The 18,767-nt window shown below is 36.4% G+C and overlaps 1 protein-coding gene and 1 non-coding gene across 4 annotated transcripts in view; both read right to left on the bottom strand.

The window, feature by feature from the left end:
* SGCZ (sarcoglycan zeta) overlaps positions 1-18,767 on the bottom strand; it is a 336,717-nt gene that overhangs the window by 287,742 nt on the left and 30,208 nt on the right. The gene's annotated exons all lie outside the window — the stretch shown is intronic.
* Positions 2,761-2,862, bottom strand: LOC121146913. Its single transcript, XR_005882287.1, has one exon. It is a non-coding gene; the product is annotated as a U6 spliceosomal RNA (small nuclear RNA).

Here is an 18,767-nt window from a genome sequence, read left to right as displayed (position 1 = left end):
GACTGCATTATTTCACTTACAAAATAGGAGTAATCTGATGAGCACTTCCAACATTCATTCTCACTGCATCTATTTAAATCACTTATAATTTCTTACACCTGTATTCTCAGTAATGGCTTTAAATTTAGGAAAAAATTGCCTTTGTTTTTATTTTTATTTCCAAATTTTATTTTTATTTATATTTAATATTGGAAATGGAGAGAGACAGATTCTTCATCCTCTGGTTGACTTCCTAAATGCCTTTAGCAGTTGTATCTCCATATCCACAGTGGGGCCATGCTCAAGTGGGAGATATGGCATCATTCTGCACCTTAGTGTGGGGACCAGAGACACAGGGCTTCAGCCATCATTACTGCTTCCCCAAAAATGCAGAAACAGGTTCTTGGAATTGGGAGTAAGGCCAAGAATTGTACCTGAGAATCTCAGTGTCTTAGAGTCAAAAGCCTTCTCCTGTCTTTGCTTCTAATTAAATTGAGAAGGTTTATACTATTGTAATATAATAGGAGAAATCATCTGGGGAGGGGATCTGGAAGAGTAGAGGGGAATTCCAGAGGTTTTGGAACTGTATCATAAAATAAATTAATTTTTAAAAAAGTAAGGGACTCGTGTGGATGAGAACCTGAATACATAAAAACAGATTTTTTTAAAAACTAAAACAATGCTAACTGTATACATGCTAATCGAAACACATGCTTGAAAAATAAAACCAGTGGGATTTTTAAAAATAAGTAATTATAGTCAATGTCCTGCCTATGGCTAGACTCTGCCTCCTGTTGTCAACTCAGCTTTGTCATTCCTCTACATTCCTTTCTTTTCTCTAGAATCAGCAATTTTTCATCCTTCTCTAGATCTAAGTAAGGCATATATTGTGGTGTCATCTATCGATAACAGTGTAGCCTGTTTGCTAAGTAGCATGCCCTCCAATTCTCCAAATTTGTTCAAATATGGTTATTGCAATTCACATATTGTGCTTGATTTTTAGTGTTAATTTTTAACATGAACCAATCATGTGGAGTTTAAAATATCAACTTGCATCTCTCATAGAGTCCAACAACCTTTCACATTTGGAACATGTTACCATGTAACACATCATATGGTGGTGTAGCTTGCAGTAGCTAGGAATCATATTCAACTGTACATGTGTGTCAGATAAAGATCATGCTGAAGACAGAGCTGTGCTCACACTAGGAGTGGCCCTGACTGTTGAACTGAGATCCATAGTTCTCATTTGTGACCACCAGGATTTTTAGTTATATGATGGCATAATTTATTTTTGTGATATCACCATATTATTCTCTATCTTAGCTTAGTTATACTAAATTGCTATACTAAATGAAATTTCAACTCAGTTCTATATGTTTGACTATATTTCACTTTATATCTTGCTAATGTAATTTTTTAAAAGATTGATTTACTTTTTTATTGGAAAGTGAGATTTACAGAAAGAACTCCCCAAATGGCTGCAATGGTCGAGGATGAGCCAATCTGAATCCAGGAACCAGGAGCTTGTTCCAGATCTCTCAAGTGGGTTTGGGGTCCCAAGGCTTTAAGTCATCCTCAGCTTCTTTCCCAGGCCATATGCAGGGAGCTGGATGGGAAGTAGAGCAGTCGGGAAATGAACTGACACCCATTTGGGATCCTGGCATTTGCAAGGTGAGGATTTAGCCAATGAGCCACTTGTTCTAGGCTCTCCTAAGGTAATTTTAAATGATTTCTTCTTTTTCTATTGTAAAAAGGATAGCACACTGCCCTATAGTCCTATTAAAATGGCTTAAATACGTTTATCTTAATTTTTTTCAGAAGTCTTAGCATATATAGGCAATGGAGAATAGGAAAGTTGGGACAAATAAAATATGGCAAACTATAACACATTATGTTCTTGATAAATAAAAACAATTAACAACATGTTTTTTTTCTTTCAGATTCTTATAATTGGAATCCTGAAATGTTCATTGTATAAAACCATCCTTACTGTCTGCAGTAACAAACAATCCATTTCAGTCATATTTTGTTGTAAAACATATTAATCAGAAATAGTATAGAGTTCTAATCTTATGTTATCCTGGTCCAGAAGAATAAAATTCCCTTTTCCAAGTAACTAGCACTCATAGAGCCAGCATAAATTAATTTTTACAAAGATTTATTTATTTATCTCTTTGTTATATTTTAGAGTTTTTTTTATTGAAAAGTCAGATTCAGAGAGAAGAAGAAACAGAGAAAGATTTTACATTTTCTGGTTCACTTCCCAAGTGGCTGCTATGCCCAGAGCTGAACACATTCCCAAGCTAGGAGCCAGGAGCTTCTTCCAGGTCTCCCACATGGGTTTGGGCATCCTCTACTGTTTTCCCCAGTTACAATGTAGAAGTGTGATGGGAAGTGAAGAAGGTGAGAGAGGAACCGGCATCCTCATGAGATCCATGCACATATAAAGCAGGGATTTAGCCACTAGGCTATCACGGTGGACCCTGTTTATTATTTGTTAAGCTGGATTCACACAAAGGAGAGACAGAGGGAAAGGATCTTGCATCTGCTGGTTTACTCCCCAAATGGCCACATTGCCTGGAAGGGATCTGAGCTGATATGAAGCCAGAAACCAGAAGCCAGGATCTCCACATGGGAAACACACAGGAGACCAAAGCTTAAGCCATCTTCCACTGGAGCAAGTAGGACTAGAACTTATAATAATATAGCATGCCAGCACCACAAGGTAGAGGAATGGCATATTCAGCCACTGTGCTGGCTCTGCGGAAATTGATTTTTTAAAATTATGAATGTGCCACAAATTTGCATGTCTTCCTTGCACAGGACCATGCTAATCTGCTTCTTGTCATTTCAATTATAGTGTTTTTGCTGCCAAAGAGACCATCTAAATTTGATTTTAAGGACTGGAAATTCTGCTCTGTAATATGTGCTGTGACAAGCTTAATTCTGTTTCACACTTTCTTTCAGAATGTAGTACTTTGGATTTACAGACAGCATAGCTGGCAAGACTGGCAAACGTCTGCTCAGCCTTTTGGTTGCTTCCTCCAGAGAAACACATCCCCGGACTTAGCAAAAGTCTTCAATGTAAGAGTCATCGTTCTGTCTTGTGCTGTTCCCTGCCCAAACCTCACCTGATGATTACCTCCACCCCAATAGTTCTTTGATGCTTTCCATAAATAATTTTTATCCTATTTTCAGAAGTCAAAGTTTGATGGATAATTTCCTATATTGTGTTATGAGCAAAGATGGTTTTGTGATTGTCAAAATATTATAAAATAGGCCACAACCAAGAGAACTCTGCAAGGTAGTGGAAATGAGCAGAAATCAATTCAGTTTTGCAAAACACATACTTTACTCAGGCTTAAATTTCTTAAATATTCAGGAAATTGAAATTCTTGTTAATTTTCCTTTACTTAAAGTATTATTAGCAAATCAGTTTAGCAAAGTAAGGGGTAACAATTTTATTAAAAATTTAGGAAACGATGACTTGTTAAAAGGACATCATTTGTAAAACTAGAAGAGAAATCAATTTGGATGGGAAGTGACCTTGGCAAAAAGCACATAAAACCCAGAGCCTATGGAACTCTTTCATAAAACAAAATACTTTTAAATGTAAAAATCTCAACATCCTAAACTACTCATCAATAAACTCAACATACGTGTAGATGGACAAATTTGTGCCATTATATAGAAACAAAAATACAGTCTGTTTAATAGATGACATAAGATAATTCTCATTAACAGGATTATAAATACAAATCAAACTAGTATCACATTTTATTAATAGATTAGTTCATATAATTTAATTCAGATTAATGTTCTCAAGGCCATTTTCGTCATTCAGAATTAGTGTTTGTGTGTGTAGAATAGGAAAAGAAGATGGAAAATGTAAATATGCCACCTTGTTTCCATTTTTATTACAACAAATATTAAAAAAAAAAATGATTGAACTTGTCTGCCACTAAGGTGTAGCAAGCTAATTCTAAGCCTGAAGCACCAGCATGCTATATGGTCACTGATTTGAGTCCAGTATCTCCACTTCCAATCCAGCTTCCTACTAATGGCCTGGAAAGACGGCAGTAAACAGCTCAAGCCTTTGGGCACCTGCACCCAAGAGGGAGATTTAGAAAATATATCAGGCTCCTAGCTCTGGACCAGCCAAGCTCTGGACATCTGCAGCCATTTGGGAGTAAACCAGTGGATAGAAGATTCTCTGCATCTCTCCTTTATCTGCAACTCGGCTTTTAAAAATGAATCTTTAAATGCAATTAAGTATTTTAAAATAGTAACTGTACAAGTATTTGACATGAATATTTTATATTAAGGTATTTGTAAGATTAAGGCATCAATGTGATTGGATCTCACAGACTGTCCCTCTTTCCTGCATCTTATTTGGATAAATCTATCCATATTTTTGCATAAATGAAGTTTCTTATTTATTCTTATGTCAGAGGTGCACCATAAATTGTTTATTATGTGTAGAAATACACTCATATACTTTCTATAAAATTTCAACATCATTCGTGCATAATAAGTGACTTAAAACATATGCTTTACTTCAGCCAGAAATGGACCATGAGGAAATATGGTACGAAATGAAAGCTGCTGATTCTCCTCCTCTTAGACTCAATTATGTAAAATTAAAATGCATGGACTCATGCTGTAGATTTGCACCAGTTCCAATTCAGCTCCCTGCTAATCGCCTGGGAAAAGGAATGCAAGACTGTTCAAATGTTTTGGTCCCTGCATCACACTTAGGAGAGCTACTTGAAATTCCTGGCTTCTGGTTACACCCTGGTCCAGTCTACTGCCAACCATCTGGGACATGTACTAGGAGGTGGAATATTTCTCTGTTTTTCCCTATATTTCTGTGACTCTGACTTTCAAAATAAAAACACTGATCTTTTTCTTTCAAATAAATGGGTGTGTGCTAAATCACTGGTTTCATTGTAAGTTCTGTTCATTTAAGGGTGATAAAGTTGAAAGCCTGATTGAGCAGAGAACTGTATTCCCTCGAGTAAGGTTTTAAGAAGGAAAATGAAAGCTCTGTCACCCAAGTGTCATATTCCGTGTCTGCTCCTGACATATTTCTGCTGTTGTAGCCATCACCATATCTCCTGCCTCACTCTCAGCGCCCCCAATACTCTTGAGCTGATTTAGTAAAAACAAACAAACAAACAAACAAAAACTCCCTTTGTGATAATTTAATGATTAAGTATTCTTCCTGTGTTCTTTAATCTTTTCTCAGACAATAACCATTCACCTCTCCCTACAATGGACAATTTAGAGTCATTCTTAAAATACCCTTCTCCTACACATTTTTTAAAGCATTTATTTGTTTTTATTTGAGAGGCAGATGAACAGAGATGAGAGAGTGTGTGTGTTAGTGTGAGAGAGGGAGATCTTCCATCTTTTAGTTTACTACCCAGATGACTGCAATGGCTGGAGCTCAGCAGGTTTTATCAGATTTTGTTTGTCTATATTTTTTCTCCATCTGCATCAAAATCATGAAATTCCAGTCCATTGCAATCTGTCATCCAGGTTCTATTGAGAATCTCAGAACAGCGATATGTAATTCTTGTGCAAAGCATTTCTTGTGCTATGCCCAGAATGGTCTCAGTAAAATGCACAGATATTTTCTGTCAGCAATGGGACAAATATAAACACTTCAAAATAGGATTCTTTTTAAGATATTAATTTAATTGACAAGTAAAGTGACACAGGGAGTGTCAATGGTACACATTCTAAAGGTTGCTATGTCCAAAACTGAAAAAGGATCCTGGAACTTCATCAGTGTCTCTCACACAGGTGGCAAGGATCCAAGCACATGGGCCATCATGTGCTATGTTCACAGCGAGCCAGATCAGAGGCAGCACTGGCAGGACCTGATTCAGTGCTCCAACAAGGACAATGGTGTCACAGTTCGTCTCTCAGTGGTCTGCTGTGCAATCACTCCCATCCATTCGAGCAGGGTTCTGACAATCAAGAATTGGAGCCTTTTCCTTCTCTTTGCCTTCCTCTTCTAGTTACACTCTTCTGTAATGGTTTACTTGTTTAGTGACTTGAAAGTCAGAACCACAGAGAAAGACATGAAACAGAAAGAGATGGACATTTTACTGATTTACTGCCCAAAGCCTGTCAACAGCCTGGCCTGTGTCTGGCTGAACCCAGAATCGCAAACTACATTAGCCTGTGACCTTTCCTTTCCCCATCCCCACCCTTGGGATGGAAAAACATGCATTATCTCAGGCCCACTCCAGTAGTCCCCAGCACGAGTCCCCAAACCCACAGCACATGGAAGACAGTAAAGCCACCATTGGCTTCATCCTCACCAAGGCAGAAAGAAGTTTCTGGGGGCTCAAGTTCCACAAAGACCTCAAGAATTTTTTCAGATACCACAATGTTCTTTGTTTATCACCACATTGTTACAATTTCCCTTAATTGTATTGTCCCATCACAATGCATAGTTTAAAAAATCAATTCTACAACAATCAATTTGATTCATATAATAGATGTGATAATCACAACTTGCTACATTGTTGTCTTACACTGTCTCACTAGAGAATTAACTAGTTAAAATGGCTTTCTAAATTATAACTGTTGAAGATAATTGCAACGAGTTAACATATACCATTGCCTTGTGAGTTTTACTGAATATGTAGTGTAATTTATTCAATAGGGGAGGTAAGAATTTTGAAATAGAAGAAATGAATGACAATTATTAACAGTTTTCTTCTTATCTGTTCTTACAAAATGTTTGTCTTTTGCTTTCCCATTTAGGAATTTAATAGTAGCTACTCAATTAAAATTTAGCAGTATATGCCTGGTTTATTGTTATTATTTACTCAACATATAGGGAATTTTTATAGCTTTATTTAATAAATTTTAGAATTCATGAATTTTCATGTTATTTTCATTTGTTTTTCTCAAAGACAGAAGGAAAGATATTTAGCAAAAGTTAAAACATGACTTTTAATAACTAATAAAAATGTTATGGCTAAAACCAGGATAATCTATTATCTTATTATTCTTTAAGATTTTTTTTTTAATTGGGAAGGCAGATTTACAGACAGAAGGAGAGACATAGAGAATGATATTACACCCAGGGGTCATTCCCCAAGGAGCCACAAAAGCTGGAGCTGATCTGATCTGAATCTGAGAGCAAGGAGCCAGGACCCAGGAACCAGGAGCCAGGATTTTCTTCTGGGTCTCCCATGTGGGTGCACGGTCCCAAGGATTTGGGTCATCCTCGACTGCTTTTCCAGGCCAAAGCAGGGAGCTGGATGGGAAGCGAATCAGTCAGGACAGGAAATGGCACCTGTATGGGATCCCAGTGCATGGATGGCGGGGACTGTAGCCACTAGGCTACTGCGCTGGCCCGGCATATCTTACTGTGCTTAAGGTTAGGAATCCACAGTTTTCTCCAAAACTTGAGTAAATGTGCTAGCACTGAGTTCCTCAAAGGACTCTAGTGAACATCTGTGTCCTTGCCTCCTCCAAGTTTCAGATGATCCTTCTAAAATCAGGAATGTTACACCTTTGAATTGCTCCGACTCTTTTCTTTCCCTTTTCCACTCTTTCCCTTTCCCATTTACAGGAGTCCTTAGAACAATATCTAAAAGTGCAGCATTATCTCTGTGGCTCAAGATCTTATGAACAGCATGAATTATTTCTGCAACTAAATTACACACATACATAATGGAACATACTCACAGGATCTAGAAGCAGAGATGGATACCTTTGCGAACTACTGTTCTATACAATCTCTTGATTAGGAACTTAGAAATGCAATATTTGCTGAAAGACATGCTTACACATTAATTTTGAAGTGAAACTATTTTACCTTTTGTAATATACATGATAAATGATCATAGGAAAGAGGTATACCATTTTATTATTTAACTGCCATTAGTAACTCATGTTATAAAATGAGGTTCATATTTTATTTCTCAATTTTCTTTAATGTCCTTGAAAACATATAACATGTATTAGATATTTCTAGAAGATGTATGGTAATGATAGTGATGACTCCAGTGTTTTTTTTAAGATTTATTTTTATTATTTTTTTATTAGAAAGGTGGATATACAGAGAGGAGGAGAGACAGAGAGGAAGATCTTCCGTTCGATGATTCACTCCCCAAGTGAGCACAACGGCCGATACTATGCCGATCCGAAGCCAGGAGCCTCTTTCGGGTCTCCCACGCGGGTGCAGGGTCCCAAAGCTTTGGGCCATCCTCGACTGCTTTCCCGGGCCACAGGCAGGGAGCTGGAAGGGAAGCGGGGCTACTGGGATAGAACCGGCGCCCATATTGGATCCCGGGCATGCAATGTGAGGACCTCAACCACTGCGCCATTGCACCAGGCCCGACTCCAGGGTTTTTAAGTGATGTCTAAATTTGCTAATTTGATTATGAAACTTTTTTTAAACCATTAATGTAATTTTCTATGTAAAACAATTGTTTGGGTTGAAAGATATTTAAACATTCATAAGAATAATATTTGATCAAAATTACATTACAAATGTACATGGAGATAAAACATTATTCTAAATATTTCACTGGGAAACCATACACCCACAAGTAAAAAGTATGGGTATAATCAATGTTTTCCTGATTTGATAGGTTCATTTTTAATAGGTACTACAAAGAGGCAATAAATTGTTTCACTGTCCTATGGGTTACAATTGTTTGCCTTCAGCAAAACTATAAGAGAACTTGTTCGAATTTTAGGTAATAAATCATTGAGAATGATTTTTCATCATAGAAACTTATAATTCTTTTGATGTATCTCTGAAGGGTTTCAAATAATTCTGACATCTCTCTATAAAAGCATTTTTATTTACTTATTATTCAGACTATGTCTCTGAAGTTTATATCCATGAAGATGAAAAATAGGAAAATCATTGATGCTGAATCCTGCCTTGCTCTAGCAAAAAAGAACTAATAATAATATTTATTCAAATACATGGGAATTTATCAAACACAATGAACTCTTCATCTGATTCAGGGTTATATATACAACTTGCAAGTACAAATTATTTCTCAGAGTTTGGAATAAAAGAATCATTATGTTATTTATGCAATAATTCTGAAGTGTAATGCTAATAATGGCAAAAAGGCAACTCAGAAAAATTCTCAAGTTTTATTACTGGAAATTAAAATAAACTCTTTCATCTACAGCCTTGTTATTGTAAAAAACACTGAATGGCCTTATGATAAAGCCTTCAAGTTTAATATCTGAACAAAATAATTGTATAATGAAATCAGATTGGAAATGTAATTTAAAGGGGGGATTTATAAAGTTTATCTTTTTTCAAACTATGTATGTGTAAAATCTGTCTTTCAAACAAAATAGTTAAATATTAAATAATTTTTTTTAAAAAAAGCAGCAGGAAACACACTGTAGCCTAGTAGTTGAAGTCCTTGCCTTGGATGTCTTGGGATCCCATACAGGCACTGGTTCATGCTTCAACTGCTCCATTTCCCTTTCAGCTCCCTGCTTGTGGCCTGGGAGAGCAGTTGAGGATGGCCCAAAGCCTTGGGATCCCGAACTCATATTGGAGACATGGAAGAGGCTCCTGGCTTTGAATTGGCTCAACTCCAGCCATTGCAGCCACTTGAGGAGATATTTCTATCTCTCCTTCTCCGTGTAAATCTGCTTTTACAATAAAAATAAATAAACCTTAAAAAAAAAAAAGAAAGAAAAGAAAAACAGCAGCAGCAACCCGGACCAGTGGCTGTGGTATGGTGAGTTAAGCCACTGGATGAAGTGTGAGCATTCTGGATGCTTCACTTGCAATCGTCACCCTACTACTGTGCTTTGGAAAACAGAAGTTGGTACAAGTGATTGGACGATTGCATGCACATGGGATTCCTAAAAGATGTTCCTGACTCATGGCTTCTTTCTCATCTAACTCTGACTGCTGTGACCATCTGGGAGTAAAACAACGGACAGAAGATCTCTTTCTTCTCTCCCGAATTGTCTCTGCTTCTCTATAAATCCACCTCTCAAATAAATAAATCTTAAAACAATGAGCAACCAAATAAAGCAACCTATTGTTTCTTTTGTATTTAAAAATAATTGCCCTGATTCCTCATTCTTTTGTGGGTCCAACCAAGAAACATTGTTCTTTATTTTCCATTACAGACCAAGTTCTTGATAGATTTATCTGTTCCTTCTATCACAAATCTGTCTTTCCTACTTTTTGGCTTCATGGAGGGCATAATGGACTTTCACGTGTCTAAATTTAAATGTCAATTTCTGTCAATGAGCTTTATTTAAATGAGCAATAGCAGTTGATATATATGCCCCGCTTTTCAAAAGTCATGCATCTTCATCAGGGCACTTACTTGGCCTTTCCTTCTGCTTTGCACTCCCCACTTCAGTTCCATGATCTTTAAACTTTGGTATTCATGGCTTTCAAGTCTTAGATCTCTGTAATTTTCTAGTTGCATAATCTCTCCTATGCAGTCTCAAAAATTTAAATTGCTTTATATGCTAATACTTCTCAACTTTGTATCTCTGTTCTGATTGCCAACCTTACTCAAATGCCAAGTGAATAATTACCATACCGAACTCTGATCCCCAAACTTTCCAATCGTTCAATGCAAAAACTAAGTATTCATCCTTAAATCTTCTCCTAGGCACACCACAGCTAATCAAAAAATGTAGTCAGCTTTACATTTGAACTATTATTGGAATGTGATCACTTCTCACTGCCTGTCCCATGGTGGTCAACCTCATTAACCCAATTATCTTTTTTACATTTATTAAATTTTCCAGTTCTAGTATTTTGCCAAATATTTGTTCTAGAAGGATAGTATGAAGGAAATCACCTTCATTGTTAAAATCTGCTATGTTGTCTATATTCATTTTATCCTTTGTCCATTAGCAACTGTTTCTAAATAGTGAAAGTTATGTATTAAAAATATAGCACTCAACTTCAGAACTCTTCAAAACTTACTCAAAATAAAACCAAGAACATGATTCAGTCCCCACATGACCTCTGAGTTAGCGATTCCATGTTTACTTCCAACCCTGATTAAGCAATGCTTATATCCTCTTATCTAGAAATTAGCAGAGATGCCCCTGTTACATATCTAAGATACTCAAATATGCATGTGAAAAAAAATCAATTAAATATAAAAATCCATTGACATACAGAGGAACCTTATTTAGACTCACAGCTGACCTCTCAAAGGAAACTTTACAGGCCAGAAGACAACAGAGTAACAAATTCCAGATCCTAAAGGAAAAAATAGTGTTTTAACATTCTTCAAGCAAACAATACAGCTGTGTAACTTTTCTATGTGGCTTTCTGCCTCCTCACATCTGGGTTTTGTATTGTTTGCTCAATGACACCGACTCAAATCACACTATTTATACTGTGACCTCTTCATCTGCCATTTTCTCACAGCTTGTCACTATCTAAAATTCTTCTCAATTTACTTGTGTCTTTTGTTTATTGTCTCCTTCACTGAAACAGAAGCTTTTTCAAACAAGCTTGTTCTATCCTTAGCCTGTAGAACTGTGTCTGATCCATATCAGAACCTCAGAATGATTTGTGCTAAAAGAACATAAGTAAATAAAACAGAGCAAAATGGAGAATTTCTACTGAGAACTCTCAGAGGACTAATGGCATCTTTTATAGCACAAGTAATTGTATAGGCAGAAGTAGCACCTGTACCCATCACTCCTGGTGTGATCAAACCTGGGCAGACAGAGGACCCATCAGTCATCTGCTCACTAACCTGCATTTTTACTTGATTGTTCACATTCATTTATTCCTTTGTCTAACATGACATGAAGGATCAATTTCTCAAAATCTTCGGGGACAACTGAAATCCCCGGGATTTATGCCTTATTGGGTGTAGGGAATTTCTCAGCAGTAACATTCAGCTTACTATTTGGCCAGCATTGCTTGAGAACTGTACCTATCTAATTAAAACCAGTTAACTGCAAGGCCGAAGAACAGATTGTAGATTAAATTGATTTAAATAGGTTTTATAACTGTAGTCGTGTAAAGAATGTAATTTAATTAAGATATTTTTTCTCCTGTGTGGGTGACAGGGAGTCAAACACTTGGTTCATTTTCTGTTGATTTTCCCAGGCCATTTTCAGAGAGTTGGTTGAGAAGTAAAGCAGTAAAACTCCAACTGGCATCACCATGGGAAGGTCACATTACATGTGGCAGCCTTGCCCACTACACTATAACTCTAACCCACAATTAATATGATTCAAAATAAAATAAGTGGCTTTGTTGGGGAATAATGAGTTAAAGTGAAGCTTGTGACAGGAAGATACCAAATCTGAGTTCTAATTTAAGCACTAGCTTCTTTGCTTTCAATCCAACTTTCTGCACTTATGTCTGAAAAAGCAGCAGATGATGATACAAATATTTGACTTAAGCCTACTAAGACAGTCTATCAGAACTGTTTGCAGGCCTGGTTTTTCTTGCCTCTTGGGAAGTGAATTAGCATATGGAAGGTTCTCCCCAACTCTGTTTTCTCTCTTTTTTTCTCTCTAGAGTTTTCTCTCTCATTCTTGCCATCCCTGTCTCCCTTACTTAATCTGTCACTCTGCCCTTTCATATAAAACGAATAAATAAACCTAAAAAAAAAACCCAGAAGATGAACATAGGATTTCTCTACTCTTAGAATGGATATATTTCTGTATACTTAAATGCAACTGGAATTAATAAAATGATTTTAAAGGCATTTAGATATTTAAATCACATTATTTTATACACTTCAAATTGAAATATGTAGCATTACTGTTCATTAAAAACAAAAGCATTAACTTCATGTATGACTAATGCAATGTTAACTGCCACATCCAGAACTGTTGGTTTCTCATTTGAATCTCTTGTTAACTTAGCTCAGTTGATGTATTCTTTTTGTTCATCTATTTTGCCTAATTGCTAATTTTTTACTTCATAGATACTTTATGTCTAAGCATTTAAGGGGCTGTCTTTAGATGCTGTTTGGAATGATGACACACGGTGCAAGTGGCCACCCAAGCCACTGTCTGACCACTGTCAAAGTTGCAATCCGAAGAATTGTTATTCAGATCTGCCTGTAGACAACCCAAGCACTTTGTCCTCCCCATACCATCAGTCTAATCTCTCCTTTAAAAACAAACAAAAAGCAAGGCTGATACAATGGCTTGACTGCAGCAATGATATGGGTGCTACTTTGAATCCTGGCTGCTCCAGTTCCCATTCAGCTCCCTACTTGTTGGCCTGGAAAGCCTTGGGACTCTGCACCTAGATGGGAGACTGGAAGAAGCTATATGTTTCTGGCTTCAGATTAGCTCAGCTTTGGATGTTGCAGCCATTCGGGGTGTGAACCAGTATATGGAAAATTTTTCTGTCTTTCCTTCTGCTATAAATCTTTCTAATAAAAAGACAAAAAGAAAGAAAACACAAAGGAAAGATAAAAGCCCTTCTGCTTCCTTGAAGATTTAACATCACTGTGACAAAAGCCCATGGTGTTTTCTTGTACTGGCATCTTCAGCACACCTGACTTTCCCTGTGATTCTCTTAATTCTCAAGCATTGATGTTAGCAATGTACTGTGTTTAGAACCACTGGGAGTTTATACTAAACCAAATCACAAATTCGTACCAGCAATAGAAAGTCTAGACTGGACCTTTATCCTGTGGACATAGTAAGAGGGAAAATTTTAAAACATGAAAGCTATTTTAAATTATTTTATTGCACAGCCCTTTCCATTTCAACAAATTTTTTATCTGGAATTTTATTTTGCTACTCACTCAGTCATACTAAAATATAAGAAATCTTATCACAGGATCAATTGTACTCTAACCCCATCTGTAACATGAAAACAAAAATGAAAGAAAATGGTAAAAAAAAAAAAAAAAGAATAATCTTTAAATATGAGCATATTTGGAAGAAATGCTTCAAGATACTACTTCCACTTAAAATATCAACTGAAACTGCATCTCAGGGGTATAACTTAGCTGGTTACAATATCTTTGAGTAAAAACTTCCCTTTCATGTTTCTCTAGTTGTATAAACGGAATCAGCTTTATTTTGTTGGTATTGCCTATTGGTCATGCTGTTACTTGGTTTCAGAATGCCATACAAAGAGGAAAACATTGTGACAGAAACTCTCCATCACTGGGCCAAAAGGCCACAACATCCCTGGTTGCAACAAGCTGAAGTCATGAGCCTAGAACTCCATCCAGATCTCATATGAAGGTTGTAGGGACACAAGTAAATGGTCCATCCCCAAAACTAATTAAGAGGAAACTGGATAGGAGTTAATACAACCAGCACACTGCAGTCCAAAACAGCACAAAAATGCTACAGACCATGAATTAAACAGCATCAAAATGTTGGTTCCATGTGTACTACATCTAAACAATCATTAATTAGACAGTATGACTTTGATCTGGACAGAACTCAAGATGGTTTGTGTAAAAATATATACAGTTCTAAGTCAAGTAGTCTCATTTCTCTTGTCCCGTTATGAGGTCAATATTAAGCTTTCTCCTAATATTTAACGGAATTTACTCATCATCATTTGAAGTGTAGCTTTCCTTTCCTTTTTTTCCTAGAAAGCAAAAAAGATAGAGTTCTACCATCAAATGACAAAATACCTTCACTTTTAACTATATAAAACCCTGGAATTTATTCGACTTTCTGTCCTTACTTCCTACTATGTGAAATAGATACTATATTATTCTGTGCTCCTATATAAATAAACCAAACTTACAGCTTCTCTGCACAATAAAACAATCTTCCTATCTTTGTTTACTTGGCAGCTATTTTCTGTATTTCTGAAGTAACTCAGAACATTTTTCTCTCACAGCTTAATTCCTGTTTGGATTTTAGATTTTGTTTTATACAGAAGCCCGGCTCCATGGCCTAGTGGCCTGGGTCCATGCCTTGAATGTGCTGGGATCCCATATGGGTGCCGGTTCTAATTCCGACAGCCCCATTCCTATCCAGCTCTCTGCTTGTGACCTGAGAAGGCAGTCGAGGAGGGTGTAAAGCCTTGGACCCTGCACCACCTTGGGAGACCTAGAAGAAATTCCTGGGTCCTGGTTTCCAATCAGCTCAGTTCTGGCTGTTGTGGCAGCTTGAGGAGTGAATCATCAGACAAAACATCCTCCTCTCTGTCTCTCCTCCTCTCTATATATCTGACTTTGCAATAAAAATAAATAAATCTTTAAAAAAGAAAAAGTAATACAGCTTCCTTGTAAAGGTAATTACCATATCTTATGTAAAGCATTATACACTTCTAAATCGTTTCAGATTCGCTCTCAATGATTTAGCTTTATTTGACTGCATCTTTTTATTCATACTGCTTCATATGATTACCTGGCCAAAACAAAGAAAAAAACATTAAACAGTACGTTAAAAAGAAGATTTAACTGAAGTTAGTGAACTTCTGAAAGGAAGAAATATTTTCCTGTAGCTACTTCCCAATGTTTAGTAAACCAGTTGCTGTTACATTCTAGCCATTTCTAGAAGTGGTAGGTTATACACAGGGGCCAACTAAGCTCTGGATATAAAACAACACAATATACACCAGAAATTCCAAACATTGTGTTCTGGAGCATCATTTTGCACAAAGGGAAAGTAGAATTCAAAGTGTTTTGCCAGTCTCTGAGTGTCAATGCTGTGAACAGGGACGGGCATGCACAAGGAAAAAGGGAGGGGACATAGTTTTCATTCATTGAAAAATCAGACTTTCTTCAATTGCATAAACCTACAATGTCATGATAAACTTAGAAAGCATAAGGTTAGGCTTGTGACTGCTGAAGGAGAATACTATTATAAGAATATGGAGAAAAAAAAGTTGTGGGGATGGAGGAGCGGGGGGAAATCCCTGTCTACAAAACCATATGGTAAAAAATAAAAAACAAGAAAGACTTAATTACCGTGCATCTGTTGTGCTTTCTTGCAAGTTTTCATAAGATTTATACTATGTTCAATGTATTTTCATACTAGACAGATATTTTAATAAAATTGACTGCACAATGATGTTCTTATGCTGTCAAGCTTAAGTGACTTTTTGAAAAATGAGTTGTAGATCAGAAAAATCTTAGATGCTTTGTGCCTGCAGGGAGTGTCACATAAGTGCATACTATTTGTCAGCAATTTTAGTATAAATATAGAATTTTCCCACAACTTTGATATATTCTTCATCTTCCGTTTTCTACATTTTTCATTCTCTGCCATAAATTTAGCAATGAGGTAGCACTGAAGAAAGTTTTTTTTTGCCAGAAATCAGAATTAGAAGTTTTAGTATTGTACAAAGAGCTCAATTACATGGAAAAACTATAAACCTAAACTTATGGGCCATTGTGAATTTGACTTTCAAATAATCTTAAAACTTAAAAATATTTATATCATGTTTTCAGTTAATTACAATGTTTACAGACTTAAAATATTTCTTTATCATTCATTCCTGTACAACTAATAAATTATTCTCCTTTGAGGAAAAGATGCTTACTAACATTTTAAGTTTATTAATGCATTTATAGACTTTTAGTTATCTAGGTTGCCTATAGAATATTTTATTTATTATTCTGATGGCATGGACTGCATATCACACCAACTGCTAATGTGCATGTGAGAACTGTTCTGTTCTTCAGATGTGTATGTTTGCATAAATCTCAGTGATTTACAGTGAAGCAAGTAAATTTATCTCCAAAGAATGTCTACTATATACACAAAATTGAGATTTTAATAACTTCTATTATTTCATCAGCTTTACCTAAGATATCAGCTGGCTGCAAACTGGTAAATTTATTTATTTATTCATTTTATTACAGATAGTTAATCAATTACCTACTGTGAACAGCCACAGTGGACTGCCTAATTTTCATGAACATTTTTTAACGTTATTCATTTTCAACTTTTCTGAGGCATTTTGTCATTGACTTTCTACTATAAAATTATCCTTGAGCTCAATGCCTTGGGTATATATGTCAAGAGACATGAAATTAAGAAAATTTTGGCATATGTCCTAAGGTAATCTTTCTATTCCCAGAATATATAAGATTAGAAAAGGTTCATATTGGGGAAGATTAGGTAAACATAGTATTCCCAAGAGGTGTGTATGTGTACACATACACATATATGTTCCATTCTCTACAACTGTCATTATGAGCATTTAAAATGCCCACCCTCTTTCTCTTTAGTAACTCTTAATATCATATAACTACCTGTAACTAAGGGAGAAGCATCTTCCAGGTCTCCCACTCTGGTGGAAAAGGCCCAAACACTTGGGCCGAATTCTGCTGCTTTTTCAAGGCTATTTGTAGGGACTGGAATTGCAAGTAGAGCAACTGGGGTACAAGATAGTGCCCATGAGCGAAGCCCGAGTAACAGGTAGTGACTTCATTTGTTATGCCACGTTTCTAGCCCTGTTTACTTTTGCTAAGATTTCTTTATTATATTTTAGATGCAGAATAACAGAGGTGTACACACACACACACAGCAAGAGAAGGAGTGACCAAGACAAATATTGAGACCTTCCATCTGAAGGCTCATCCTGGCAAATGCCCACAGCAGCCAGGTGGGGACCAGGAGCTCGCAGTTCTACCTGAGTCTTCATCATAGGTCACAGGTTCCCAAGCCATGAACCATCACCTGCTGTCTTCCTGAATGCATTTACAAAGCAGCTGGGCTGAAAGTGTCAAGTTGGACTTGGAGGCTGATTGACACTCTAATACTGATATGAACATCACAAGAAACGGCTTACTCTTGCACCAGACAACCGCACCCAATTTAAATGGCTGCTTATTTTATAGGTTAACTGATATCTAGTCAGTAAAATCCACCTAAACAAAAATGGCTTATGGATCCCAACTGAATCCATTATTTGTGTTAAATAGATAACATAAATATATAAATGTATGAATAGACCTCATGCCTTACCATTTTTTAGGAATGATTATTAACAATTTTTAATGAAACACTGAAATTAAGTTCAGCATGTAAACTTCATATTCAATAGCATAAAGTCACAACTGGTGTCATTATTTGGATTAAGCTATTTGAGCTTCATGTATTATATGTCTTTTTTTTTCTTATGATTCCACAGGCTTATATTGAAGGGCAAGTAATTCATTCCAGACCTAATTCATTCCAGCACAACTGCTTGGCTCCTTCACCTTATATACCCTGCATTCCTGCTGACTAGAGTTTTACTAATCCTCTGACCTCATGAAGACTGCCAGGGGCTGGCTTGCGTGAGCAGCATGAAATCAAATGTACCATATTGTTTAGCATCTGTTCCTAACTCCCCACGAAGTTTTCTTTGCAAACAGCATAGTGCTGTCAGCTTCAATCAGCTTGGCAGTGAACTCCACTAAAATGCATTAGCCTTCATCCAGGAATGATCTTCACATGATCCACTTATAACATAAGGCACTTGAGCAGACAGAGGAGAAATGTAATGCCAATATACCTTTATAACCACACGAGGAATTTCCTAGATTTTATGGAGTATCTCTGTGAGTGTTTCACAGGATCTGAATGTAAAGTGCATATCCCAGGACAAATAGTATAATTTTAGGAGATATCATATATCTATCTTTCAGTTCAAAATGCTTCACTAGAGGTTTTGATAAACTCTTTTGACTTCAACTCCTCAAGCAGTCCCTTAATCTGGTCTTCATTGGAAACAACAATAAAACTTAAATGAATCAGTATTCCTTGGCAAAAACACATTCTTCCAAAATATCATGCACGTTCAAATTATATCTATCTGGCTTTTCTGTAGGGAAATTACAAAGAAAGTACTTTAT

This window comes from Ochotona curzoniae, unplaced genomic scaffold (genome assembly GCF_017591425.1).
Source record: "Ochotona curzoniae isolate NIBS_2020 unplaced genomic scaffold, NIBS_Ocur_1.0 scaffold_4505, whole genome shotgun sequence".
In the NCBI taxonomy this organism is placed as follows: domain Eukaryota; kingdom Metazoa; phylum Chordata; class Mammalia; order Lagomorpha; family Ochotonidae; genus Ochotona; species Ochotona curzoniae.
This window is presented reverse-complemented; position numbering and strand designations above follow the sequence as displayed.